Source organism: Somniosus microcephalus, chromosome 3 (genome assembly GCF_052327205.1).
Source record: "Somniosus microcephalus isolate GS21.2 chromosome 3, FLI_Smic_1.0, whole genome shotgun sequence".
Lineage (NCBI taxonomy): Eukaryota > Metazoa > Chordata > Chondrichthyes > Squaliformes > Somniosidae > Somniosus > Somniosus microcephalus.
This window is the reverse complement of record NC_140989.1, coordinates 223,336,659-223,362,266: the sequence shown is the minus strand read 5'-3', so window position 1 is coordinate 223,362,266 and position 25,608 is coordinate 223,336,659.

The window sequence follows — 25,608 nt, the reverse complement described above, 5'->3', positions numbered from 1 at the left end:
ATATTCAGAGCTCTAGAGTGATGAGTACTATCATTCAGATCTCCAGAGCAGTGAGTGCTAACATTCAGAGCTCCAGACTGGTGAGCACTAACATTCAGACCTCCAGAGCGGTGAGTGCTAACATTCAGAGTTCCAGAGTGGTGAGTACTAACATTCCAAGCTCCAGAGTGGTGAGTACTAACATTCAGAGCTCCAGAGTGGTCAGTACTAACATTCAGAGCTGTACAGTGGTGAGTACTAACATTCAGTGCTCCAGAGTGGTGAGTACTAACATTCAGTGCTCCAGAGTGGTGAGTACTAACAGTCAGAGCTCCAGATTGGTGAGTACTAACATTCAGCACTCCAGAGTGGTGAGTACAAACATTCAGAGCTCCAGAGTGGTGAGTACTAACATTCAGAGCTCCAGAGTGGTGAGTACTAACATTCAGTGCTCCAGAGTAGTGAGTACTAACATTCAGTGCTTCAGAGTGGTGAGTACTAACATTCCGAGTTCTAGAGTGGTGAGTACTAACATTCAGTGCTCCAGAGTGGTGAGTACTAACATTCAGAGCTCCAGCCTGGTGAGTACTAACATTCAGAGCTGTAGAGTGGTGAGTACTAACATTCAGAGCTCCAGAGTGATGAGCACTAACATTCAGAGCTCCAGAGTGCTGAGGACTAACATTCAGAGCTCCAGAGTGGTGAGTACTAACATTCAGTGCTCTAGAGTGGTGAGTACAAACATTCAGTGCTCCAGTCTGGTGAGTACTAACATTCAGAGCTCCAGAGTGCTGAGTACTAACATTCAGAGCTCCAGATTGGTGAGTACCAACATTCAGAGCTGTAGAGTGGTGAGTACTAACATTCAGAGCTCCAGAGTGATGAGCACTAACATTCAGAGCTCCAGAGTGGTGAGCGCTAACCTTCAGAGCTCCAGAGTGGTGACTACTAACATTCAGTGCTCCAGAGTGGTGAGTACTAACATTCAGTGCTCCAGAGAGATCAGTACTAACATTCAGTGCTCTAGAGTGGTGAGTACTAACATTCAGTGCTCCAGAGTGGTGAGTACTAACATTCAGTGCTCCAGAGTGGTGAGTACTAACATTCAGTGCTCCAGAGTGGTGAGTACTAACATTCCAAGTTCTAGAGTGGTGAGTACTAACATTCAGTGCTCCAGAGTGGTGAGTACTGACATTCAGAGCTCCAGTCTGGTGAGTACTAACATTCAGAGCTGTAGAGTGGTGAGTACTAACATTCAGAGCTCCAGAGTGATGAGCACTAACATTCAGAGCTCCAGAGTGGTGAGCGCTAACCTTCAGAGCTCCAGAGTGGTGACTACTAACATTCAGTGCTCCAGAGTGGTGAGTACTATCATTCAGTGCTCCAGAGAGATCAGTACTAACATTCAGTGCTCCAGAGTGGTGAGTACTAACATTCAGTGCTCCAGAGTGGTGAGTACTATCATTCAGATCTCCAGAGTACTCAGTGCTAACATTCAAAGCTGCAGAGTGGTGAGTACTAACATTCAGAGCTGTAGAGTGGTGAGTTCTAACATTCAGAGCTCCAGATTGGTGAGTGCTAACATTCAGAGCTCCAGAGTGGTGAGTACTAACATTCAGTGCTCCAGAGTGGTGAGTACTAACATTCAGAGCTCCAGAGTGGTGAGTACAAACAGTCAGAGCTCTAGTGTGGTGAGTACTAACATTCAGTGCTCCAGAGTGGTGAGTATTAACATTCAGTGCTCCAGAGTGGTGAGTACTAACATTCAGTGCTCCAGAGTGGTGCATACTAACATTCAGTGCTCTAGAGGGGTGAAGACTAACATTCAGAGCTCTAGAGTGGTGAGTACTAACATTCAGAGCTCCAGACTGGTGAGTACTAACATTCAGAGTTCTAGAGTGGTGAGTACTAACATTCAGAGCTGTAGAGTGGTGAGTACTAACATTCAGAGCTCCAGTGTGGAGAGTACTTGTGATGAAATATATCATTCATCAGACTCTGTATTTAATTACATATATTGTATTGCCTGCTCCGGTGTTTTACCTTGTATTGTATATAGTGCACCGCCCCCTTTCTCCCCATTGGGTGTGTCGGCTCCGCCCATACCTGGCCCTACTTTAGACAAGCCCAGGCTTGTCTTGCAGCAGAACAGCAGAATGCTAGTTGAAGCTAGGTGAAGACACAGGCATCTTTCTTTGCTAATAAAAGCCTTGTTTTATCCAGTTAACTTTGAGCCTTGAAGTTATTGAGGCGCATCAGTACTAACATTCAGAGCTCTAGAGTGATGAGTACTAACATTCAGTGCTCCAGAGTGGTGAGTACTATCATTCAGATCTCCAGAGTAGAGAGTGCTAACAATTAGATCTCCAGAGTGGTGAGTACTAACATTCAGAACTCCAGAGTGGTGAGTACTAACATTTAGAGCTCCGGAGTGGTGAGTACTAGCATTCAGTGCTCCAGGGTGGGGAGTACTAACAGTCAGTGCTCCAGAGTGGTGAGTACTAACATTCAGTGCTCCAGAGTGGTGAGTACTAACATTCAGTGCTCCAGAGTGGTGAGTACTAACATTCAGTGCTCCAGAGTGGTGAGTACAAACTTTCAGTGCTCTAGAGTGGTGAGTACTAACATTCAGAGCTCCAGTGTGGTGAGTACTAACAGTCAGAGCTCTAGTGTGGTGAGCACTAACATTCAGTGCTCCAGAGTGGTGAGTATTAACATTCAGTGCTCCAGAGTGGTGAGTACTAACATTCAGTGCTCCAGAGTGGTGAGTACTAACATTTAGAGCTCTAGAAGGGTGAGGACTAACATTATGAGCTCCAGAGTGGTGAGTACTAACATTCAGTGCTCTAGAGTGGTGAGTACTAACATTCAGAGCTCTAGAGTGGTGAGTACTAACATTCAGTGCTCCACGTTGGTGAGTACTAACATTCAGAGCTGCAGAGTGGTGAGTACTAACATTCAGAGCTCTAGAGGGGTGAGTACTAACATTCAGAGCTCCAGAGTGGTGAATACTAACATTCAGAGCTCCAGAGTGGTGAGTACTAACATTTAGAGCTCCGGAGTGGTGAGTACTAGCATTCAGTGCTCCAGGGTGGTGAGTACTAACATTCAGAGCTCCAGAGTGGTGAGTACTAACATTCAGTGCTCCAGCGTGGTGAGTACTAACATTCAGAGCTCCAGAGTGGGAAGCTGCAGGTTTAGTCTCCACTTGGTGCAATTCTTGATCTGGTCGACCAGTAAGGACAGGGTCGGGACATTTGGACAGAGTAATCACACCTCCAGGTGAACATCCAAAGGGAACATTTCTGCAGGTCTGGGAGCAAGTTGTCTGTTCTTCCCCTTCTCTACCCTTTGGTAGCAGAGGTCTGAGTCATGACAGACTGAAGAACAGATTCACTGATTCAAGCCTATTTCCTCCGGCCCTGTTAGCCTATCCTACTTCTGAGGTGATATTCTGGGATAACCTCATCTGCGCTTTTCACATTTTCTACACTTCAGAGAGGCTCCTCCTTAACCATCACATCTCTCTTTACTTGAATATTGAAATTCACAGTTCATAAAAAACACACGGAATGAGAGAAGACACTTCGGCCCATCGAACCCACTGCTTGACCTCAACCTTGTGTTCACCTTTGCAAGCCCTGTAACCTGTTAAATGGCCTTCATTAACTATGCAGAATAATTATCCAAGGACTGCTCTTCGTGTTATAAGGGAGTGCTGAACGTTCACATGTTCTGACAATAGCCTTTCTCCCCGCTTCGCTCTGTCCCATTAATGGCTTTTATAGAAACTCACCGTGTCCACAAACTCGGCTTCGCTCATTTCTCCCTCCCCCTCCCCTTTCACCTGGTAGATGCCTGAGCACGGAACGAATGAATTATTTACAGTCTAAGTGTTGGAATTCACTTCCGAGCTCTCAGCGAATTCATCTGATGCTCCTCGATGTTACAGGGCCGGTGGTGTCAGGAGCTTGGCGTTTGCAGCAAGACGCACTGCTAAAGATGTGAAAGCACAACAAAGCAAATGTCCCACGAGTTATTCTTCATTTTTGTTTTTGTTGCTTTTCCTCTTCCTAGCCCAGCGGCGAGTCTATCCATACTGCCACCCTTCCCACCCAGTCCCATCCATCCAGGCTCAGATCAACTAACACAACACAGGATCCAAACCTGGGACCCTCCTCTTTTATTTGGTTTAGTTTCACACTAGGTAGCGATTTATGAAATGAGACATTGGCCATTGTTGCTGTATTTCATTCTAACTGGTTAGGGGGGGAGAGGAGTTTATTGTAAAATCTTAGCTGGTTTCACCTGTTTATTTCCATTCATATTATAGCACAAGCTGCTCAGTAGGACCGTTGGGTCAGTGGGATGGTTCTGTCAGTGGGATGGTTCGGTCATTGGGATGGTTCGGTCAGTGGGAGGGTTCGGTCAGTGGGATGGTTCTGTCAATGGGATCGTCTAGTCAGTGGGATCATTCCGTCAGTGAGTTCGTTCTGTCAGTGGGATCGTTGGATCAGTGGGATCATTGGGTCAGTGAGATCATTTGGACAGTGGGATCCTGGGGTCAGTGGGATCATTGTCAGTGGGAATGTTGGGTCAGTGGGAATGTTGGGTCAGTGGGATCGTTTGGTCAGTGGGAATGTTGGGTCAGTGGGATCATTCAATCAGTGAGATTGTTCTGTCAGTGGGATCGTTTGGTCAGTGGGATCGTTTAGTCAGTGGGATCGTTGGGTCAGTGGGATCATTGCGTCAGTGGGATCGTTGCGTCAGTGGGGTTGTTCTGTCAGTGGGATCGTACAGTCAGTTTAATCATTTGGTCAGTGGGGTCGTTCTGTCAGTGGGATCATTCGGTCAGTGAGATCGTTCTGTCAGTGGGATCGTTGCGTCAGTGGGATCGTTCTGTCAGTGGGATCATTCGGTCAGTGGGATCATTCCGTCAGTGGGATCATTGCGTCAGTGGGATCGTTCTGTCAGTGGGATCGTTCTGTCAGTGGGATCATTCGGTCAGTGAGATCGTTCTGTCAGTGGGATCATTCAGTCAGTGAGATCGTTCTGTCAGTGGGATCGTTCTGTCAGTGGGATCGTTCTGTCAGTGGGATCGTTCTGTCAGTGGGAATGTTGGGTTAGTGGGATCGTTTGGTCAGTGGGAATGTTGGGTCAGTGGGATCGTTTGGTCAGTGGGATCATTCTGTCAGTGGGATCATTCTGTCAGTGCGATCATTGGGTCAGTGGGATCATTCTGTCAGAGGGAATGTTGGGTCAGTGGGAATGTTGGGTCAGTGGGAATGTTGAGTCAGTGGGAATGTTGGGTCAGTGGGATCGCTTGGTCAGTGGGTTCATTCGGTCAGTGGGATCATTCTGTTAGTGCGATCATTGGGTCAGTGGGATCGTTCTGTCAGAGGGAATGTTGGGTCAGTGGGAATATTGGGTCAGTGGGATCATTCTGTCAGTGGGATCATTCGGTCAGTGGGATCGTTCTGTCAGTGGGATCGTTCTGTCAGTGGTATCGTTCTGTCAGCGGAATCGTTGGGTCAGTGGGATCATTTGGTCAGTGAGATCATTCGGTCAGTGGGATCGTTGGGTCAGTGGGATCGTTGGGTCAGTGGGATCGGTGGGTCAGTGGGATCATTCTGTCAGTGGGATCATTCTGTCAGTGGGATCATTCTGTCAGTGGGAATGTTGGGTCAGTGGGAATGTTGGGTCAGTGGGATCGTTTGGTCAGTGGGAATGTTGGGTCAGTGGGAATGTTGGGTCAGTGGGAATGTTGGGTAAGTGGGTTCATTTGATCAGTGGGATCATTCTGTCAGTGGGAATGTTGGGTCAGTGGGAATGTTGGGTAAGTGGGATCATTCTGTCAGTGGGAATGTTGGGTCAGTGGGAATGTTGGGTCAGTGGGATCGTTTGGTCAGTGGGAATGTTGGGTCAGTGGGAATGTTGGGTCAGTGGGATTGTTGGGTCAGTGGGATCGTTGGGTCACTGGGATCGTTCTGTCGGGGAGATCCTTCGGTCAGTAGGATCCTTGGGTCAGTGGGATCGGTCGGCCAGTGGGATCATTGACTCAGTGGGAATGTTGAGTCAGTGGGATCGTTTGGTCAGTGGGAATGTTGGGTCAGTGGGAATGTTGGGTCAGTGGGAATGTTGGGTCAGTGGGATCATTTGGTCAGTGGGATCGTTGCATCAGTGGGATCGTTCGGTCAGTGGGATCGTTCGGTCACTGGGATCAATCTGTCAGTGGGATCGCTCGGTCAGTGGGATCGTTCGGTCAGTGGGATCATTGGGTCAGTGGGATCATTGGGTCAGTGGGATCGTTGGGTCAGTGGGATCGTTTGGTCAGTGGGATCGTTCAGTCAGTGGGATCATTGTGTCAGTGAGATCTTTGTGTCAGTGAGATCGTTCTGTCTGGGATTGTTGGGTCAGTGGGATTGTTGGGTCAGTGGGATTGTTGGGCCAGTGGGATCGGTGGATCAGTGGGATCGTTGGGTCAGCGGGATCATGGCGTCAGTGGGGTCATTGGGTCAGTGGGATCATTTGGTCAGTGGGATCGTTCTGTCAGTGGGATCGTTTGGTCAGTGGGATGATTGGGTCAGTAGGATGATTGGGTCAGTGGGATCGTTCTGTCAGTGGGATCGTTCTGTCAGTGGGATCGTTCTGTCAGTGGGATCGTTCTGTCAGTGGGATCGTTCTGTCAGTGGGATCGTTCTGTCAGTGGGATCGTTCTGTCAGTGGAATCGTTCTGTCAGTGGGATCGTTCTGTCAGTGGGATCGTTCTGTCAGTGGGATCGTTCTGTCAGTGGGATCCTTTGGTCGGTGGGATCGTTGGGTCGGTGGGATCGTTGGGTCGGTGGGATCGTTGGGTCGGTGGGATCGTTGGGTCGGTGGGATCGTTCTGTCGGTGGGATTGTTGGCTCAGTGGGATCGTTGGGTCAGTGGTACCATTCTGTCAGCGGGATCATTCTGTCGGTGGGATCGTTGGGTTGGTGGGATCGTTATGTCAGTGGGATCGTTGGGTCAGTGGGATCGTTGGCTCAGTGAGATCGTTGGGTCAGTGGGATCATTCTGTCAGTGGGCTGGTTCTGTCAGTGGGCTGGTTCTGTCAGTGGGCTGGTTCTGTCAGTGGGCTGGTTCTGTCAGTGGGCTGGTTCTGTCAGTGGGCTGGTTCTGTCAGTGGGCTGGTTCGGTCAGTGGGCTCGTTCGGTCAGTGGGCTCGTTCGGTCAGTGGGCTCGTTCGGTCAGTGGGCTCGTTCGGTCAGTGGGCTCGTTCGGTCAGTGTCTCGTTCGGTCAGTGGGCTCGTTCGGTCAGTGCAATCTTTGCGTCAGTGAGATCGGTCCGTCAGTGGGATCATTTTGTCAGCGGGATCGTTGGGTCAGCGGGATCATTGGGTCAGTGAGATTGGTCGGTCAGTGGGATCATTTTGTCAGTGGGATCGTTGGGTCAGTGGGATCCTTCGGTCAGTGAGATCGTACAGTCAGTGGGATCATTCGGTCAGTGGGATCCTTCGGTCAGTTGGATCCTTCGGTCAGTGAGATCGTACGGTCAGTGGGATCATTCTGTCAGTGGGATCCTTCAGTCAGTGGGATCCTTCAGTCAGTGGGATCGTTGGATCAGTGGGATCATTGGGTCAGTGAGATCATTTGGACAGTGGGATCCTGGGGTCAGTGGGATCATTGTCAGTGGGAATGTTGGGTCAGTGGGAATGTTGGGTCAGTGGGATCGTTTGGTCAGTGGGAATGTTGGGTCAGTGGGATCGTTCAATCAGTGAGATTGTTCTGTCAGTGGGATCGTTTGGTCAGTGGGATCGTTTAGTCAGTGGGATCGTTGGGTCAGTGGGATCATTCCGTCAGTGGGATCGTTGCGTCAGTGGGGTTGTTCTGTCAGTGGGATCGTACAGTCAGTTTAATCATTTGGTCAGTGGGGTCGTTCTGTCAGTGGGATCATTCGGTCAGTGAGATCGTTCTGTCAGTGGGATCATTCAGTCAGTGAGATCGTTCTGTCAGTGGGATCGTTCTGTCAGTGGGATCGTTCTGTCAGTGGGAATGTTGGGTTAGTGGGATCGTTTGGTCAGTGGGAATGTTGGGTCAGTGGGATCGTTTGGTCAGTGGGATCATTCTGTCAGTGGGATCATTCTGTCAGTGCGATCATTGGGTCAGTGGGATCATTCTGTCAGAGGGAATGTTGGGTCAGTGGGAATGTTGGGTCAGTGGGAATGTTGGGTCAGTGGGAATGTTGAGTCAGTGGGAATGTTGGGTCAGTGGGATCGCTTGGTCAGTGGGTTCATTCGGTCAGTGGGATCATTCTGTCAGTGCGATCATTGGGTCAGTGGGATCGTTCTGTCAGAGGGAATGTTGGGTCAGTGGGAATATTGGGTCAGTGGGATCATTCTGTCAGTGGGATCATTCGGTCAGTGGGATCGTTCTGTCAGCGGTATCGTTCTGTCAGCGGAATCGTTGGGACTGTGGGATCGTTGGGTCAGTGGGATCATTTGGTCAGTGAGATCATTCGGTCAGTGGGATCGTTGGGTCAGTGGGATCATTCTGTCAGTGGGATCATTCTGTCAGTGGGATCATTCTGTCAGTGGGAATGTTGGGTCAGTGGGAATGTTGGGTCAGTGGGATCGTTTGGTCAGTGGGAATGTTGGGTCAGTGGGAATGTTGGGTCAGTGGGAATGTTGGGTAAGTGGGTTCATTTGATCAGTGGGATCATTCTGTCAGTGGGAATGTTGGGTCAGTGGGAATGTTGGGTAAGTGGGATCATTTGATCAGTGGGATCATTCTGTCAGTGGGAATGTTGGGTCAGTGGGAATGTTGGGTCAGTGGGATCGTTTGGTCAGTGGGAATGTTGGGTCAGTGGGAATGTTGGGTCAGTGGGATTGTTGGGTCAGTGGGATCGTTGGGTCACTGGGATCGTTCTGTCGGGGAGATCCTTCGGTCAGTAGGATCCTTGGGTCAGTGGGATCGGTCGGCCAGTGGGATCATTGACTCAGTGGGAATGTTGAGTCAGTGGGATCGTTTGGTCAGTGGGAATGTTGGGTCAGTGGGAATGGTGGGTCAGTGGGAATGTTGGGTCAGTGGGATCATTTGGTCAGTGGGATCGTTGCATCAGTGGGATCGTTCGGTCAGTGGGATCGTTCGGTCACTGGGATCAATCTGTCAGTGGGATCGCTCGGTCAGTGGGATCGTTCGGTCAGTGGGATCATTGGGTCAGTGGGATCGTTGGGTCAGTGGGATCGTTTGGTCAGTGGGATCGTTCAGTCAGTGGGATCATTGTGTCAGTGAGATCTTTGTGTCAGTGAGATCGTTCTGTCTGGGATCGTTGCATCAGTGGGATCGTTCGGTCAGTGGGATCGTTCGGTCACTGGGATCAATCTGTCAGTGGGATCGTTCGGTCAGTGGGATCGTTCGGTCAGTGGGATCATTGGGTCAGTGGGATCGTTGGGTCAGTGGGATCGTTTGGTCAGTGGGATTGTTCAGTCAGTGGGATCATTGTGTCAGTGAGATCTTTGTGTCAGTGAGATCGTTCTGTCTGGGATTGTTGGGTCAGTGGGATTGTTGGGTCAGTGGGATTGTTGGGCCAGTGGGATCGGTGGATCAGTGGGATCGTTGGGTCAGCGGGATCATGGCGTCAGTGGGGTCATTGGGTCAGTGGGATCATTTGGTCAGTGGGATCGTTCTGTCAGTGGGATCGTTTGGTCAGTGGGATGATTGGGTCAGTAGGATGATTGGGTCAGTGGGATCATTTGGTCAGTGGAATCGTTCTGTCAGTGGGATCGTTCTGTCAGTGGGATCGGTCTGTCAGTGGGATCGTTCTGTCAGTGGGATCGTTCTGTCAGTGGGATCGTTCTGTCAGTGGGATCGTTCTGTCAGTGGGATCGTTCTGTCAGTGGGATCGTTCTGTCAGTGGGATCGTTCTGTCAGTGGAATCGTTCTGTCAGTGGAATCGTTGGGTCAGTGGGATCATTGGGTCAGTGGGACCGTTGGGTCAGTGGGACCGTTCTGTCGGTGGGACCGTTCTGTCGGTGGGATCGTTCTGTCGGTGGGATCGTTCTGTCGGTGGGATCATTTGGTCAGTGCGATCGTTCCGTCAGTGGGATCATTTGGTCAGTGGGATCCTTTGGTCGGTGGGATCGTTGGGTCGGTGGGATCGTTGGGTCGGTGGGATCGTTGGGTCGGTGGGATCGTTGGGTCGGTGGGATCGTTCTGTCGGTGGGATTGTTGGCTCAGTGGGATCGTTGGGTCAGTGGTACCATTCTGTCAGCGGGATCATTCTGTCGGTGGGATCGTTGGGTTGGTGGGATCGTTATGTCAGTGGGATCGTTGGGTCAGTGGGATCGTTGGCTCAGTGAGATCGTTGGGTCAGTGGGATCATTCTGTCAGTGGGCTGGTTCTGTCAGTGGGCTGGTTCTGTCAGTGGGCTGGTTCTGTCAGTGGGCTGGTTCTGTCAGTGGGCTGGTTCTGTCAGTGGGCTGGTTCTGTCAGTGGGCTGGTTCTGTCAGTGGGCTGGTTCTGTCAGTGGGCTGGTTCTGTCAGTGGGCTGGTTCTGTCAGTGGGCTGGTTCTGTCAGTGGGCTGGTTCTGTCAGTGGGCTCATTCGGTCAGTGTCTCGTTCGGTCAGTGGGATCCTTCGGTCAGTGAGATCGTACAGTCAGTGGGATCATTCGGTCAGTGGGATCCTTCGGTCAGTTGGATCCTTCGGTCAGTGAGATCGTACGGTCAGTGGGATCATTCTGTCAGTGGGATCCTTCAGTCAGTGGGATCCTTCAGTCAGTGGGATCGTTGGGTCAGTGAGATGTTTGGGTCAGTGAGATTTTTGGTCAGTGGGATCATTGGGTCAGTGGGATCATTCTGTCAGTGAGACCGTACAGTCAGTGGGATCATTTGGTCAGTGGGATCCTTCGGTCAGTGGGATCCTTCAGTCAGTGAGATCGTACGGTCAGTGGGATCATTCTGTCAGTGGGATCCTTCAGTCAGTGGGATCCTTCAGTCAGTGGGATCGTTGGGTCAGTGAGATGTTTGGGTCAGTGAGATTTTTGGTCAGTGGGATCATTGGGTCAGTGGGATCATTCTGTCAGTGAGACCGTACAGTCAGTGGGATCATTTGGTCAGTGGGATCCTTCGGTCAGTGGGATCCTTCAGTCAGTGAGATCGTATGGTCAGTGGGATCATTCGGTCAGTGGGATCCTTCGGACAGTGGGATCCTTCGGTCAGTGGGATCGTTGGGTCAGTGAGATGTTTGGGTCAGTGAGATTTTTGGGTCAGTGGGATCATTGGGTCAGTGGGATCGTTCTGTCAGTGAGACCGTACAGTCAGTGGGATCATTTGGTCAGTGGGATCCTTCGGTCAGTGGGATCCTTCAGTCAGTGAGATCGTATGGTCAGTGGGATCATTCGGTCAGTGGGATCCTTCGGACAGTGGGATCCTTCAGTCAGTGGGATCGTTGGGTCAGTGAGATGTTTGGGTCAGTGAGATTTTTGGGTCAGTGGGATCATTGGGTCAGTGGGATCGTTCTGTCAGTGAGACCGTACAGTCAGTGGGATCGTACGGTCAGTGGGATCATTCGGTCAGTGGGATCCTTCGGACAGTGGGATCCTTCGGTCAGTGGGATCGTTGGGTCAATGAGATGTTTGGGTCAGTGAGATTTTTGGGTCAGTGGGATCGTATGGTCAGTGGGATCATTCTGTCAGTGGGATAATTCGGTCAGTGGGACGGTTCGGTCAGTGGGATCCTTCAGCCAGTGGGATCGTTCGGTCAGTGGGATAGTTCCGTCAGTGGGATAGTTCCGTCAGTGGGATAGTTCCGTCAGTGGGATAGTTCCGTCAGTGGGATAGTTCCGTCAGTGGGATAGTTCCGTCAGTGGGATAGTTCCGTCAGTGGGATAGTTCCGTCAGTGGGATAGTTCCGTCAGCGGGATAGTTCCGTCAGCGGGATCGTTGGGTCAGCGGGATCGTTGGGTCAGCGGGATCGTTGGGTCAGCAGGATCGTTGGTTCAGTGGGATCGTTCAGTTAGTGGGATCGTTCTGTCAGAGCGATCATTGGGTCAGTGTGATCATTGGGTCAGTGGGTCATTGGGTCAGTGGGATGGTTCAGTCAGTGGTATTGTACTGCCAGTGGGATCGTTCTGCCAGTGAGATCGTTCTGCCAGTGGGATCGTTCTGCCAGTGGGATCGTTCGGCCAGTGGGATCGTTCGGCCAGTGGGATCGTTCGGCCAGTGGGATCGTTCGGCCAGTGGGATCGTTCGGCCAGTGGGATCGATCGGCCAGTGGGATCGTTCGGCCAGTGGGATCGTTCGGCCAGTGGGATCGTTCGGCCAGTGGGATCGTTGGGTCAGTGGGATCGTTGGGTCAGTGGCATCATTGGGTCAGTGGGATCGTTCTGTCAGTGGGATGATTTGGTCAGTGGAATCGTTCTGTCAGTGGGATCATTGGGTCTGTGAGATCTTTGGGTCAGTGGGATCGTTCTGTCAGCGGGAATGTTGGGTCAGTGGGAATGTTGGGTCAGTGGGAATGTTGGGTCAGTGGGAATGTTGGGTCAGTGGGAATGTTGGGTCAGTGGGAATGTTGGGTCAGTGGGATTGTTGGGTCAGTGGGATCGATCGGTCAGTGGGATCGTTCTGTCAGTGGGATCATTGGGTCAGTGGGAATGTTGGGTCAGTGGGAATGTTGGGTCAGTGGGAATGTTGGGTCAGTGGGAATGTTGGGTCAGTGGGATCGATCGGTCAGTGGGATCGATCGGTCAGTGGGATCGTTTGGTCAGTGGGATCATTCTGTCAGTGGGATCGTTGGATCAGTGAGATCTTTGGGTTAGTGGGATCATTCTGTCAGTGGGAATGTTGGGTCAGTGGGAATGTTGGGTCAGTGGGAATGTTGGGTCAGTGGGAATGTTGGGTCAGTGGGAATGTTGGGTCAGTGGGAATGTTGGGTCAGTGGGATCGATCGGTCAGTGGGATCGATCGGTCAGTGGGATCGTTTGGTCAGTGGGATCATTCTGTCAGTGGGATCGTTGGATCAGTGAGATCTTTGGGTTAGTGGGATCATTCTGTCAGTGGGAATGTTGGGTCAGTGGAATCATCCGGTCAGTGGGATCATTCTGTCAGTGAGATCTTTCGGTCAGTGCGATCATTAGGTCAGTGGGATCCTTGGGTCTCTGGGATCGTTCTGTCAGTAAGATATTTCGGCCATTGGGATCATTGGGTCAGTGGGATCATTTGGTCAGTGGGATTGTTGGGTCAGTGGGAGCGTTGGGTCAGTGGGTGCGTTGGGTCAGTGGGATCGTTGGGTCAGTGGGATCGTTGGGTCAGTGGGATCGTTGGGTCAGTGGGATTGTTGGGTCAGTGGGATCGTTGGGTCACTGGGATCGTTCTGTTGGGGAGATCCTTAGGTCAGTAGGATCCTTGGGTCAGTGGGATCGGTCGGCCAGTGGGATCATTGAGTCAGTGGGATCGTTGGGTCAGTGGGGTGGTTCTGTCAGTGGGATCATTCGGTCTGTGGGATCGTTCTGTCAGTGGGATCATTCTGTCAGTGGTTTCGTTCGGTCAGTTGGTTCGTTCTGTCAGTGGGATCATTTGGCCACTGGGATCGTTCAGTCAGTGAGACCTCTGCGTCAGTGGGATCCTTCCGTCAGTGGGATTTTTGAGTCAGTGGGATTGTTCTGTCTGTGGGATCATTGGGTCAGTGGGATCGTTCTGTCAGTGGGAATGTTGGGTCAGTGGAATCGTTTGCTCAGTGGGATCATCCTGTCAGTGGGATTGTTCAGTCAGTGGGATCGTTCAGTCAGTGGGATCATTCAGTCAGTGTGATCAGTGGGTCAGTGGGATCATTGGATCAGTGGGATCATTGGGTCAGTGGGATCATTGGATCAGTGGGATCATTGGGTCAGTGGGATCATTGGGTCAGTGGGATCATTGAGTCAGTGGGATCATTGGGTCAGTGGGATCATTGGGTCAGTGGGATCATTGTTTCAGTGGGATCATTTGGTCAGTGGGATCATTGGGTCAGTGGGATCATTTGGTCAGTGGGATCGTTCGGTTAGTGGGATCGTTCGGTCAGTGAGATCTTTGGGTCAGTGGGATTGTTCTGTCAGCGGGATCATTGGGTCAGTGAGATCTTTCAGTCAGTGGGATCATTGGGTCAGTGGGATCATTTGGTCAGTGGGATCATGGGGTCAGTGGGATCGTTGGGTCAGTGGGATCGTTGGGTCAGTGGGATCGTTGGGTCAGTGGGATCGTTGGGTCAGTGGGATCATTCGGTCAGTGGGATCGTAGGGTCAGTGGGATTGTAGGGTCAGTGGGATCGTAGGGTCAGTGGGATCGTTGGGTCACTGGGATCGCTGGGTCAGTTTGGATTGTTGGTTCAGTGGGATCATTCTGTCAGTGTGATCGTTCTGTCAGTGAGCTCATGCGGCCAGTGGGATCGTTGGATCAGTGGGATCTTTCAGTCATTGGGATCGTTGGGTCCGTGGGATCGTTGGGTCAGTGGGATAATTGGGTCAGTGGGATCGTTGGGTCAGTGGGATCGTTGGGTCAGTGGGATCGTTGGGTCAGTGCGATCATTCGGTCAGTGGGATCGTTGGGTCAGTGGGATCGTTCTGTCAGTGGGATCATTGTGTCAGTGGGATCGTTGTGTCAGCAGGATCGTTCTGTCTGTGGGATCGTTCAGTCAGTGGGCTCGTTCGGTCAGCGGGATCGTTCGGCCAGCGGGATCGTTCGGCCAGCGGGATCGTTCGGTCAGCGGGATCGTCCGGTCAGTGGGATCGTTCGGTCAGTGGGATTGTTCAGTCAGTGGGATCGTTCTGTCAGTGGGATTTTTGAGTCAGTGGGATCGTTCTGTCAATTGGATCATTGGGTCAGTGGGATCGTTGGTTCATTGGTACTGTTTGGTCAGTGGGATCGTTCTGTCAGTGGGATCGTTCTGTCAGTGGGATCGTTGGGTCAGTGGGATCGTTGGGACAGTGGGATCGTTGGGTCAGTGGGATCATTCTGTCAGTGAGATCTTTCGGTCAGTGGGATCGTTCTGTCAGTGGGTTCATTGGGTCAGTGGGATCGTTGCCTCAGCGGGATCGTTGTTTAAGTGAGATCGGTCAGTAAGTGGGACCATTCGATCAGTGGGATCGTTGGATCAGTGGGTTGTTTGGGTTCGTGGGATCGTTGGATAAGTGGGATCATTGGGTCAGTGGGATCGATCTTTCAGTGGGATTGTTGGGTCAGTGGGATAATTCTGTCAGTGGGATCGTTTTGTCAATGTGATCGTTCGGTCAGTGGGAATGTTCTGTCAGTGGGAACATTCGGTCAGTGGGATCGTTGGGTCAGTGGGATCGGTAGGTCAGTGAGATCATTCTGTCACTGGGATCATATCGGTCAGTGGGATCGTTGGGTCAGAGGGATCATTCGGTAAGTGGGATCGTTTAGTCAGTGGGATCATTTAGTCAGTGGGATAGTTGGGTCAGTGGAATCGTTGGGTCAGTGGGATTGTTCTGTCAGTAGGATCGTTCTGTCAGTAGGACCTTTCTGTCAGTGGGATCGTTCTGTCAGTGGGTTCGTTCTGTCAGTGGGACCGTTCGGTCAGTGCGATCGTTGGATCAGTTGGATCGCTGGGTCAGTTGGATCGTTGGGTGAGTGCGATTGTTCAGTCAGTAGGATCGTTGTTTAAGTGGGATCGTTGGGTCATGGGATCATCGTGTCAGTGGGATTGTTGTGTCAGTGGGATCGTTGTGTCAGTGGGAACGTTGTGTCAGTGGGTTCGTTGTGTCAGTGGGATCGTTGGGTCAGTGGGATCGTTGGGTCAGTGGGATCGTTGGGTCAGTGGGATCGTTGGGTCAGTGGGATCGTTGGGTCAGTGGGATCATTGTTTCAGTGGGATCATTTGGCCAGTGGGATCATTGGGTCAGTGGGATCATTTGGTCAGTGGGATCGTTCGGTTAGTGGGATCGTTCGGTCAGTGAGATCTTTGGGTCAGTGGGATTGTTCTGTCAGTGGGATCATTGGGTCAGTGAGATCGTTCTGTCAGTGGGATCATTGGGTCAGTGGGATTGTTGGGACAGTGGCATCATTTGGTCAGTGGGATCATTCTGTCTGTAAGATCTTTCGGTCAGTGAGATCTTTCAGTCAGTGGGATCATTGGGTCAGTGGGATCATTGGGTCAGTGGGATCATTGGGTCAGTGGGATCATTTGGTCAGTGGGATCATTTGGTCAGTGGGATCATGGGGTCAGTGGGATCGATCGGTCAGTGGGATCATTGGGTCAGTGGGATCGTTGGGTCAGTGGGATCATTGGGTCAGTGGGATCGTTGGGTCAGTGGGATCGTTGGGTCAGTGGGATCGTTGGGTCAGTGCGATCATTCGGTCAGTGGGATCGTTGGGTCAGTGGGATCGTTGGGTCAGTGGGATCGTTGGGTCAGTGGGATCGTTCTGTCAGTGGGATCATTGTGTCAGTGGGATCATTGTGTCAGTGGGATCGTTCTGTCAGCGGGATCGTTCGGTCTGTGGGATCGTTCGGTCAGCGGGATCGTTCGGCCAGCGAGATCGTTCGGCCAGCGGGATCGTTTGGCCAGCGGGATCGTTCGGTCAGCGGGATCGTTCGGTCAGTGGGATTGTTCAGTCAGTGGGATCATTCTGTCAGTGGGATTTTTGAGTCAGTGGGATCGTTCTGTCAATGGGATCATTGGGTCAGTGGGATCGTTGGATCAGTGGGAACTTTCAGTCAGTGGGATTGTCCTGTCAGTGGGATTGCTGGTTCAGTGGGATCGTTGGGTCAGTGGGATCGATCTTTCAGTGGGATTGTTGGGTCAGTGGGATAATTCTGTCAGTGGGATCGTTTTGACAATGTGATCGTTCGGTCAGTGGGATAGTTCCGTCAGTGGGATAGTTCCGTCAGTGGGATAGTTCCGTCAGTGGGATAGTTCCGTCAGCGGGATAGTTCCGTCAGCGGGATCGTTGGGTCAGCGGGATCGTTGGGTCAGCGGGATCGTTGGGTCAGCAGGATCGTTGGTTCAGTGGGATCGTTCAGTTAGTGGGATCGTTCTGTCAGAGCGATCATTGGGTCAGTGTGATCATTGGGTCAGTGGGTCATTGGGTCAGTGGGATGGTTCAGTCAGTGGTATTGTACTGCCAGTGGGATCGTTCTGCCAGTGAGATCGTTCTGCCAGTGGGATCGTTCTGCCAGTGGGATCGTTCGGCCAGTGGGATCGTTCGGCCAGTGGGATCGTTCGGCCAGTGGGATCGTTCGGCCAGTGGGATCGTTCGGCCAGTGGGATCGATCGGCCAGTGGGATCGTTCGGCCAGTGGGATCGTTCGGCCAGTGGGATCGTTCGGCCAGTGGGATCGTTGGGTCAGTGGGATCGTTGGGTCAGTGGCATCATTGGGTCAGTGGGATCGTTCTGTCAGTGGGATGATTTGGTCAGTGGAATCGTTCTGTCAGTGGGATCATTGGGTCTGTGAGATCTTTGGGTCAGTGGGATCGTTCTGTCAGCGGGAATGTTGGGTCAGTGGGAATGTTGGGTCAGTGGGAATGTTGGGTCAGTGGGAATGTTGGGTCAGTGGGAATGTTGGGTCAGTGGGAATGTTGGGTCAGTGGGATTGTTGGGTCAGTGGGATCGATCGGTCAGTGGGATCGTTCTGTCAGTGGGATCATTGGGTCAGTGGGAATGTTGGGTCAGTGGGAATGTTGGGTCAGTGGGAATGTTGGGTCAGTGGGAATGTTGGGTCAGTGGGATCGATCGGTCAGTGGGATCGATCGGTCAGTGGGATCGTTTGGTCAGTGGGATCATTCTGTCAGTGGGATCGTTGGATCAGTGAGATCTTTGGGTTAGTGGGATCATTCTGTCAGTGGGAATGTTGGGTCAGTGGGAATGTTGGGTCAGTGGGAATGTTGGGTCAGTGGGAATGTTGGGTCAGTGGGAATGTTGGGTCAGTGGGAATGTTGGGTCAGTGGGATCGATCGGTCAGTGGGATCGATCGGTCAGTGGGATCGTTTGGTCAGTGGGATCATTCTGTCAGTGGGATCGTTGGATCAGTGAGATCTTTGGGTTAGTGGGATCATTCTGTCAGTGGGAATGTTGGGTCAGTGGAATCATCCGGTCAGTGGGATCATTCTGTCAGTGAGATCTTTCGGTCAGTGCGATCATTAGGTCAGTGGGATCCTTGGGTCTCTGGGATCGTTCTGTCAGTAAGATATTTCGGCCATTGGGATCATTGGGTCAGTGGGATCATTTGGTCAGTGGGATTGTTGGGTCAGTGGGAGCGTTGGGTCAGTGGGTGCGTTGGGTCAGTGGGATCGTTGGGTCAGTGGGATCGTTGGGTCAGTGGGATCGTTGGGTCAGTGGGATTGTTGGGTCAGTGGGATCGTTGGGTCACTGGGATCGTTCTGTTGGGGAGATCCTTAGGTCAGTAGGATCCTTGGGTCAGTGGGATCGGTCGGCCAGTGGGATCATTGAGTCAGTGGGATCGTTGGGTCAGTGGGGTGGTTCTGTCAGTGGGATCATTCGGTCTGTGGGATCGTTCTGTCAGTGGGATCATTCTGTCAGTGGTTTCGTTCGGTCAGTTGGTTCGTTCTGTCAGTGGGATCATTTGGCCACTGGGATCGTTCAGTCAGTGAGACCTCTGCGTCAGTGGGATCCTTCCGTCAGTGGGATTTTTGAGTCAGTGGGATTGTTCTGTCTGTGGGATCATTGGGTCAGTGGGATCGTTCTGTCAGTGGGAATGTTGGGTCAGTGGAATCGTTTGCTCAGTGGGATCATCCTGTCAGTGGGATTGTTCAGTCAGTGGGATCGTTCAGTCAGTGGGATCATTCAGTCAGTGTGATCAGTGGGTCAGTGGGATCATTGGATCAGTGGGATCATTGGGTCAGTGGGATCATTGGATCAGTGGGATCATTGGGTCAGTGGGATCATTGGGTCAGTGGGATCATTGAGTCAGTGGGATCATTGGGTCAGTGGGATCATTGGGTCAGTGGGATCATTGTTTCAGTGGGATCATTTGGTCAGTGGGATCATTGGGTCAGTGGGATCATTTGGTCAGTGGGATCGTTCGGTTAGTGGGATCGTTCGGTCAGTGAGATCTTTGGGTCAGTGGGATTGTTCTGTCAGCGGGATCATTGGGTCAGTGAGATCTTTCAGTCAGTGGGATCATTGGGTCAGTGGGATCATTTGGTCAGTGGGATCATGGGGTCAGTGGGATCGTTGGGTCAGTGGGATCGTTGGGTCAGTGGGATCGTTGGGTCAGTGGGATCGTTGGGTCAGTGGGATCATTCGGTCAGTGGGATCGTAGGGTCAGTGGGATTGTAGGGTCAGTGGGATCGTAGGGTCAGTGGGATCGTTGGGTCACTGGGATCGCTGGGTCAGTTTGGATTGTTGGTTCAGTGGGATCATTCTGTCAGTGTGATCGTTCTGTCAGTGAGCTCATGCGGCCAGTGGGATCGTTGGATCAGTGGGATCTTTCAGTCATTGGGATCGTTGGGTCCGTGGGATCGTTGGGTCAGTGGGATAATTGGGTCAGTGGGATCGTTGGGTCAGTGGGATCGTTGGGTCAGTGGGATCGTTGGGTCAGTGCGATCATTCGGTCAGTGGGATCGTTGGGTCAGTGGGATCGTTCTGTCAGTGGGATCATTGTGTCAGTGGGATCGTTGTGTCAGCAGGATCGTTCTGTCTGTGGGATCGTTCAGTCAGTGGGCTCGTTCGGTCAGCGGGATCGTTCGGCCAGCGGGATCGTTCGGCCAGCGGGATCGTTCGGTCAGCGGGATCGTCCGGTCAGTGGGATCGTTCGGTCAGTGGGATTGTTCAGTCAGTGGGATCGTTCTGTCAGTGGGATTTTTGAGTCAGTGGGATCGTTCTGTCAATTGGATCATTGGGTCAGTGGGATCGTTGGTTCATTGGTACTGTTTGGTCAGTGGGATCGTTCTGTCAGTGGGATCGTTCTGTCAGTGGGATCGTTGGGTCAGTGGGATCGTTGGGACAGTGGGATCGTTGGGTCAGTGGGATCATTCTGTCAGTGAGATCTTTCGGTCAGTGGGATCGTTCTGTCAGTGGGTTCATTGGGTCAGTGGGATCGTTGCCTCAGCGGGATCGTTGTTTAAGTGAGATCGGTCAGTAAGTGGGACCATTCGATCAGTGGGATCGTTGGATCAGTGGGTTGTTTGGGTTCGTGGGATCGTTGGATAAGTGGGATCATTGGGTCAGTGGGATCGATCTTTCAGTGGGATTGTTGGGTCAGTGGGATAATTCTGTCAGTGGGATCGTTTTGTCAATGTGATCGTTCGGTCAGTGGGAATGTTCTGTCAGTGGGAACATTCGGTCAGTGGGATCGTTGGGTCAGTGGGATCGGTAGGTCAGTGAGATCATTCTGTCACTGGGATCATATCGGTCAGTGGGATCGTTGGGTCAGAGGGATCATTCGGTAAGTGGGATCGTTTAGTCAGTGGGATCATTTAGTCAGTGGGATAGTTGGGTCAGTGGAATCGTTGGGTCAGTGGGATTGTTCTGTCAGTAGGATCGTTCTGTCAGTAGGACCTTTCTGTCAGTGGGATCGTTCTGTCAGTGGGTTCGTTCTGTCAGTGGGACCGTTCGGTCAGTGCGATCGTTGGATCAGTTGGATCGCTGGGTCAGTTGGATCGTTGGGTGAGTGCGATTGTTCAGTCAGTAGGATCGTTGTTTAAGTGGGATCGTTGGGTCATGGGATCATCGTGTCAGTGGGATTGTTGTGTCAGTGGGATCGTTGTGTCAGTGGGAACGTTGTGTCAGTGGGATCGTTGTGTCAGTGGGATCATTGTGACAGTGGGATCGTTGTGTCAGTGGGTTCGTTGTGTCAGTGGGATCGTTGGGTCAGTGGGATCGTTGGGTCAGTGGGATCGTTGGGTCAGTGGGATCGTTGGGTCAGTGGGATCGTTGGGTCAGTGGGATCATTGTTTCAGTGGGATCATTTGGCCAGTGGGATCATTGGGTCAGTGGGATCATTTGGTCAGTGGGATCGTTCGGTTAGTGGGATCGTTCGGTCAGTGAGATCTTTGGGTCAGTGGGATTGTTCTGTCAGTGGGATCATTGGGTCAGTGAGATCGTTCTGTCAGTGGGATCATTGGGTCAGTGGGATTGTTGGGACAGTGGCATCATTTGGTCAGTGGGATCATTCTGTCTGTAAGATCTTTCGGTCAGTGAGATCTTTCAGTCAGTGGGATCATTGGGTCAGTGGGATCATTGGGTCAGTGGGATCATTGGGTCAGTGGGATCATTTGGTCAGTGGGATCATTTGGTCAGTGGGATCATGGGGTCAGTGGGATCGATCGGTCAGTGGGATCATTGGGTCAGTGGGATCGTTGGGTCAGTGGGATCATTGGGTCAGTGGGATCGTTGGGTCAGTGGGATCGTTGGGTCAGTGGGATCGTTGGGTCAGTGCGATCATTCGGTCAGTGGGATCGTTGGGTCAGTGGGATCGTTGGGTCAGTGGGATCGTTGGGTCAGTGGGATCGTTCTGTCAGTGGGATCATTGTGTCAGTGGGATCATTGTGTCAGTGGGATCGTTCTGTCAGCGGGATCGTTCGGTCTGTGGGATCGTTCGGTCAGCGGGATCGTTCGGCCAGCGAGATCGTTCGGCCAGCGGGATCGTTTGGCCAGCGGGATCGTTCGGTCAGCGGGATCGTTCGGTCAGTGGGATTGTTCAGTCAGTGGGATCATTCTGTCAGTGGGATTTTTGAGTCAGTGGGATCGTTCTGTCAATGGGATCATTGGGTCAGTGGGATCGTTGGATCAGTGGGAACTTTCAGTCAGTGGGATTGTCCTGTCAGTGGGATTGCTGGTTCAGTGGGATCGTTGGGTCAGTGGGATCGATCTTTCAGTGGGATTGTTGGGTCAGTGGGATAATTCTGTCAGTGGGATCGTTTTGACAATGTGATCGTTCGGTCAGTGGGAATGTTCGGTCAGTGGGATCTTTCGGTCAGTGGGATCGTAGGGTCAGTGGGATCGTTGGGTCAGTGAGATCATTCTGTCACTGGGATCATATCGGTCAGTGGGATCGTTGTGTCAGTGGGATCGTTGGGTCAGTGGGATCATTCGGTAAGTGGGATCGTTTAGTCAGTGGGATCATTTAGTCAGTGGGATCATTGGGTCAGTGGGATCGTTGGGTCAGTGGGATCGTTCTGTCAGTAGGATCGTTCTGTCAGCAGGATCTTTCTGTCAGTGGGATCGTTCTGTCAGTGGGTTCGTTTTGTCAGTGGGACCGTTCGGTCAGTGCGATCGTTGGATCAGTTCGATCACTGGGTCAGTTGGATCATTGGGTGAGTGCAATTGTTCAGTCAGCAGGATCGTTGTTTAAGTGGGATCGTTGGGTCATGGGATCATCGTGTCGGTGGGATTGTTGTGTCAGTGGGATCGTTGTGTCAGTGGGAACGTTGTGTCAGTGGGATCGTTGTGTCAGTGGGATCATTGTGACAGTGGGATCATTGTGTCAGTGGGTTCGTTGGGTCAGTGGGATCGTTGGGTAAGTGGGATAGTTGGGTCAGTGGGATCATTCTGTCAGTGGGATCATTGGGTCAGTGGGATCGTTGGGTCAGTGGGATCGTTGGGTCAGTGGGATCGTTGGGTCAGTGGGATCATTGGGTCAGTGGGATCGTTGGGTCAGTGGGATCGTTGGGTCAGTGGGATCGTTGGGTCAGTGGGATCGCTGGGTCACTGGGATCATTCTGTCAGTGAGATTCTTCGGTCAGTGGCATCATTGGGTCAGTGGTATCGTTGGGTCACTGGGATCGTTCTGTCAGTGAGATCGTTCGGTCAGTGCGATCATTGGGTCAGTAGGATCGTTGGGTCAGTGGGAACTTTCAGTCAGTGGGATCGTTCTGTCCGTGGGAATGTTGCGTCTGTGGGATCATTTGGTAAGTGGGATCATTCGGTCAGTGGGATCATTCTGTCAGTGGGATCAATCTGTCAGTGGGATCATTGTGTCAATGGGATCATTGTGTCAGTGGGGTCATTTTGTCAGTGGGATCGTTGTGTCAGTGGGATTGTTGTGTCAGTGGGATCGTTCTGTCAGTGGGATCGTTCTGTCAGTGGGATCGTTCTGTCAGTGGGTTCGTTCTGTCAGTGGGTTCGTTCTGTCAGTGGGTTCGTTCTGTCAGTGGGTTCATTCTGTCAGTGGGTTCGTTCTGTCAGTGGATTCGTTCTGTCAGTGGGTTCGTTCTGTCAGTGGGTTCGTTAGTTCAGTGGGACCGTTCGGTCAGTGCGATCATTGGATCAGTTGGATCGCTGGCTCAGATCGTTGGGTGAGTGCGATTGTTCAGTCAGTAGGATCGTTGGTTCAGTGGGATCATTGGGTCAGTGGGGTCGTTGGGTCAGTGGGATCGTTGTGTCAGTGGGATCGTTGTGTCAGTGGAATCGTTGGGTCAGTGGGATCATTGGGTCAGTGGGATCACTCTGTCAGTGGGATCGTTCGGTCAGTGGGATCGTTCGGTCAGTGGGATCGTTCGGTCAGTGGGTTCGTTCGGTCAGTGGGATCGTTCGGTCAGTGGGATCGTTGGGTCATGCGCTCATTGGATCAGTGGGATCGTTTAGTCAGTGGGATCGTTTCGTCAGTGGGATCGTTTAGTCAGTGGGATTGTTGGGTCATGGGCTCATTGGATCAGTGGGATCGTTGGGTCAGTGGGATCGTTGGGTCATGGGCTCATTGAATCAGTGGGATCGTTGGGTCAGTGGGATCGTTGGGTCAGTGGGATCGTTGGATCATGGGCTCATTGGATCAGTGGGATCGTTCGGTCAGTGGGATCGTTCGGTCAGTGGGATCATTGGGTCAGTTAGATTGTTGGGTCAGTGGGATCGTTGGGTCAGTGGGATTGTTGGGTCAGTGGGATCGTTGGGTCAGTGGGATCGTTGGGTCAGTGGGATCGTTGGGTCAGTCGGATCATTGGGTAAGTGGGTTTGTTCGGTCAGTGGGATCGTTTGGTCAGTGGGATCATTCAGTCAGTGCGATCGTTGGATCAGTGGGATTGTTGGGTAATTGGCATCATGTTGGCAGTGAGATCGTTCAGTCAGTGGGGTCATTGGGTCAGTGGGATTCTTGGGTCAGTGGGTGCATTCTGTCAGTGAGATCATTCGGTCAGTGGGATCATTGGGACAGTGGGATCATTGGGTCAGTGGGATCATTCAGTCAGTGGGATCGTTCTGCCAGTGGGATCGTTGGGTCTGTGGGATCATTGGGTCTGTGGAATCGTTGGGTCAGTGGTATTATTGGGTCAGTGGTATTATTGGGTCAGTGGATCATTCGGTCATTGGGATAGTTCGGTCAGTGGGATCATTGGTTCAGTGGGATCGTTCGGTCAGTGGGATCGTTGGGTCAGTGGGATAATTGGGACAGTGGGATTGTTCTGTCTGTGGGATTGTTCAGTCAGTGGGATCGTTCTGTCAGTGGGATCGTTAGCTCAGTGGGATCATTGGGTCAGTGAGAATGTTGGGTCAGTGGGATCATTCGGTCAGTGGGATCGTTCAGTCAGTGGGATTATTCAATCAGTGGGATCATTGGGTCAGTGGGATTGTTGGGTCAGTGGGATTGTCCAGTCAGTGGGATCGTTTGGTCAGTGGGATCGTTCAAACGATGCCACGGACAGAACGATCCCACTGGCTAAACGATGCCACTGACAGTTCAGAGGGATCGCTCTGTGAGTGGGATTGTTCGGTCTGTGGGATCATTCAGTCAGTACGATCGTTGGGTCAGTGGGATCGTTGGTTTAGTGGGATCGCTGTGTCAGTGGGATCATTGGGTCAGTGGGAACGTTGGGTCAGTTGGATCGTACAGTCAGTGGGATCGTTCTGTCAGTGGGATCGTTCTGTCAGTGGGATCGTTCTGTCAGTGGGATCGTTCTGTCAGTGGGATCGTTCTGTCAGTGGGATCGTTCTGTCAGTGGGATCGTTCTGTCAGTGGGATCGTTGGGTCAGTGGGATCGTTGGGTCAGTGGGATCGTTGGGTCAGTGGGATCGTTGGGTCAGTGGGATCGTTGGGTCAGTGCGATCGTTCTGTCAGTGCGATCGTTCGGTCCGTATGATCGTTGGGTCAGTGGGATCGTTGGGTCCGTGGGATCGTTGGGTTCGTGGGATCGCTGGGTCAATGGGATCGCTGGGTCAGTGGGATCGTTCTGTCAGTGGGATCGTTCTGTCAGTGGGATCGTTCTGTCAGTGGGATCGTTCTGTCAGTGGGATCGTTCTGTCAGTGGGATCGTTCTGTCAGTGGGATCGTTGGGTCAGTGGGATCGTTGGGTCAGTGGGATCGTTGGGTCAGTGGGATCGTTGGGTCAGTGGGATCGTTGGGTCAGTGCGATCGTTCTGTCAGTGCGATCGTTCGGTCCGTATGATCGTTGGGTCAGTGGGATCGTTGGGTCCGTGGGATCGTTGGGTTCGTGGGATCGCTGGGTCAATGGGATCGCTGGGTCAGTGGGATCGTTCTGTCAGTGCGATCATTCGGTCAGTAGGATCGTTCTGTGAGTGCGATCATTCGGTCAGTAGGATCGTTGGGTCAGTGGGATCGGTAGGTCATGGGATCGTTGGGTTAGTGGGATCGTTGGGTCAATGGGATTGCTGGGTCAGTGGGATCATTCTGTCAGTGCAATCGTTGGGTCAGTAGGATCGTTGGGTCAGTGGGATCGTTGGGTCAGTGGGATCGTTGGGTCAGTGGGA